Below are 3600 nucleotides of genomic sequence, written 5' to 3' on the forward strand. Positions count from 1 at the left end.
TGGACCAATTGGAAATAGGAATGTTAAGGTCACATTGCATGAAATTTCTATGCTTACACATCCACATCATGATTTATGTCATTCAGTTGTATTGGTATAGTGACCATTGATGGGTTGAGTTACGATAATTGTAATGAAGGCCGTTTGGATCCTATGTTGCTATGATTGATGGACCAGATTGATTATAGATATATTTCAGTAATGACAGTAAGGTTGAGCTCATATAATTATTTTTCCAAAACATTATTATAAAGTTACACATATAGCTCAAGTAGGAGATTGTTGTATTCTTTTTAATCCAATATTGTTGGATCATCAATCCAACATTGGGCTTATATGTGAATAATTATATGTTGTGGACTATCATATAAGGTTAAACCTAATTAAAAGTGATCCATGAAAGTTTTTGGTATTATGGGTTTTAATCTATCTAATAAGGTGTGTCTTTTATGTGTAGAGACCCAATTATATTCTAATTCTATGATGGGCAGAATTATGAGTACTTAATGAGAACATGAAAAAGTTATCTCTATAAGTGGTTATGGTCCCTAGGTCACACGCATCATTTTAATCTCTATTCACATCCCATCATCAGAGAGAGAGCAGTGAGAAACTTAAAGGATTTTATAGGAGAACGTGTAGATCTGAAAGGCTAACCACACAACCCTAGAGAGCAATTCAATATTATAGATTCAGGTATGCTTCCGCATAATATTGTTATTGATTCTTGGCGATACAACATGAATGTTCCTAGTTATAGGTGATGATTTTCACTAAAGGTTTTCTTGTTCTAACAAAATTATGATAATGCTTTTAATTTTTTTCATTTTGCTTATAAAGCTAACAAAAACCGAAGCAACATCTTTTATCAAGGAGATGTAGCTGCATTCATGGGATCCTGATGCCCTCACTTTATTTTTCATTCATTGTTTTCACTTTATCCATTGATTTAAAAGTAGTATTAATGTCTCAATAATAACATGTCAATTTACATTAAAATTTTAAAATTTATTACTAAGGAAATTATCACTTGCATAAATTTATTATTAAAAAAATTATCGTTCATATACCTTTAAATTATCATGTTATCAATGTACTACAACACTTTCAACATGTATCTATCGCACATCCTGAGTTGATAAAATGTATTTGTCATTCACTAAACTGTTAGTTACCATTTGGAAAATGTCATAAGGGTAGTCAGGTCATTTAATATAAAAATAAGGAAAATTATCACTCAATCCCCTTAAGTTGAGAAAACATATCTACCGTCCACCACCAATGATCTATATCCACCATGGTGATTGACATTCTTGCCACCACCAATGCACTCCTCACCACCCTATCCACTAGATTTGACAATCGCCACTCCAAGCTATGGCCACCAGCCATCGGCTATTTGGATAGATCCTAATCTTCTGAATTGTAAACTTTGTGAATAAAGCAACTTTGGGAGCCAATTCTTGGGAAGAAGAAATTAATTAATTGGTTTTCTTTTTTGTTTCTGGTTTTTAGACAAATGCTTGTGTGCAAGCTTTTGAGTTGGAGTATTTTTGCAAGCATACGAGGAACATAGGACGGATGCCAAAGTAGGGTTCTTTATCTTATTTATTTAGGCCTATGTAAATAATTAGATCTTAAGGGTCTTTTTGATATTCAATTAATTAGGAGATATTATTCCTCTATTAAAAGACCAAATTAGCCCTCTGACATCATGACAATCAAATGACAGCTGATAATTTAGTAGATGACAGATACATTTTGTCAACTTTAGGTTGGCGAATGATACAAATTGAAAGTAGGGAAATTATCATTTGTATACCCTTAGTTTACTCCATTATCAAAAATACTACAACACTTTGAAGGTGTATCAATCGTCCACCCTAAGTTGACAAAATGTATCAGCTGACCACTAAACCGTTAGTTGCCGTTTAAGTATGATGACGTCATAAGGGTAATTTGGTCTTTTCATATGATACAAGTGATAATTTAAGGGTATACAAGTGATAAAAAGAGAATTTAAGGGTATACAAGTGATAATTTTCAAGGGTAAAATCGTCAATTCACTGTAACTCCGTTAACTTTCAAACGGAAACTAACGGTTTGGTGGTCGGCTGATACATTTTGTCAACTAAGGGTGGACGATTGATACACCCTCAAAGTGTTGTAGTATTTTTGATAACAGAGCAAATATAGGGTATATGAATGATAATTTCCCTTGAAAGTATTGAAGTGTGTTTGATAATGTGACGATTTAAGGGTATATGATTGATAATTTTCGTTCATTTTAATTTGAGTTTGAAGGAACAAATTGTCAATTTACTATAATTCTGTTAACTTTCAAAATGGAACTAACGATTTAGTGCTTAATTTTCAAAATGGAACTAACGATCTAGTGCATGATAAATACATTTTGTCAACTTAAGGTTGACAACTAATGCATGTTGAAAATGTTATAGTATATTTGATAACAAGATAATTTAAGAGTATACGAGTGATAATTTCCCTTATTATTATTCTACTATCTCCATAGGCAAATTTTGTGACCCGAATCATCCATTTGATATCAATATTAACATCAATAATTTACAAACTGTATTACGTTGATACTTCAATAATTATACAAGAGACATACAAACTTATTTTTATGCTAAAAATTTCACCAACGATAATAATACAATCCACATCCAGAAATACTCAACAAATTAAGCAATATGATACAGACCATAAAGATAATTCTGACACATAATATAATCATTAATTACATAACTATCAATTAATATCAAAGAACAAAGCTTTAACCACTGCCACCTGCACTGAATTGGCTCCTGGGAATGCCATGGTGGTTATCCAAATCGATTGCAGGGGCCCCAGATTCCAAACTCTGGTCGTCCTCCTCCGCCAGTACCCGGTCGCTATTCCACTGTACGGCATAGGAATAGGTTTCGGCGTTCAACGCCCTTCCTTGTGCAGCCAAGCAAGAGCTCAGCAGTATTGCGAGCACCACAGCAAGACTTAGAAGCCTCATTCTTCCACTCATTTGATCCCTTCTCCGATCCCTGTTATATAAATTTCGGACAAAATTCAAGTTTAATAATGCATCTGATTCTCATTTACATACACCATAAAATTCGTAAAAGTTAAATTTTTTTCTTTTCAAAAGAAACAAAAAGGAATAACAAGAAGATTATAGATGGTCCAGATAATAACAATATCTATACTTAGTTGGAGATGCATTTAGAATATTTACTTTAGTTGGCCATGCATTTAGAATATTTACTTACCTAGCTAAAGATTGAGAGCGAAGAGTTTGGTGATGATTTGTGCGGAGGAACGAGAAGTTTGAACTCTTTATAGAGAGGCATATGCTAGCAGGAGCGAAAGTTGAAAACTTTGAGTATAGGAACCGGAGTGAATAATATATATATCGTTTAGAGATATTTTTTAATTTTTATTATAATTTAGGAGATATTATGTGTATTTTTAAAAAAATTAAAATTTTTGCAGTGGCCATGACCCACTCTAGCCTCCATCAAGATCCGGCCCTGTAAAATGCTAGGGTTTGTGCAATCGACGGATATAATATAAATTAACTAGGTG

This window comes from Citrus clementina, unplaced genomic scaffold, assembly GCF_000493195.1.
Source record: "Citrus clementina cultivar Clemenules unplaced genomic scaffold, Citrus_clementina_v1.0 scaffold_5, whole genome shotgun sequence".
NCBI lineage: Eukaryota > Viridiplantae > Streptophyta > Magnoliopsida > Sapindales > Rutaceae > Citrus > Citrus x clementina.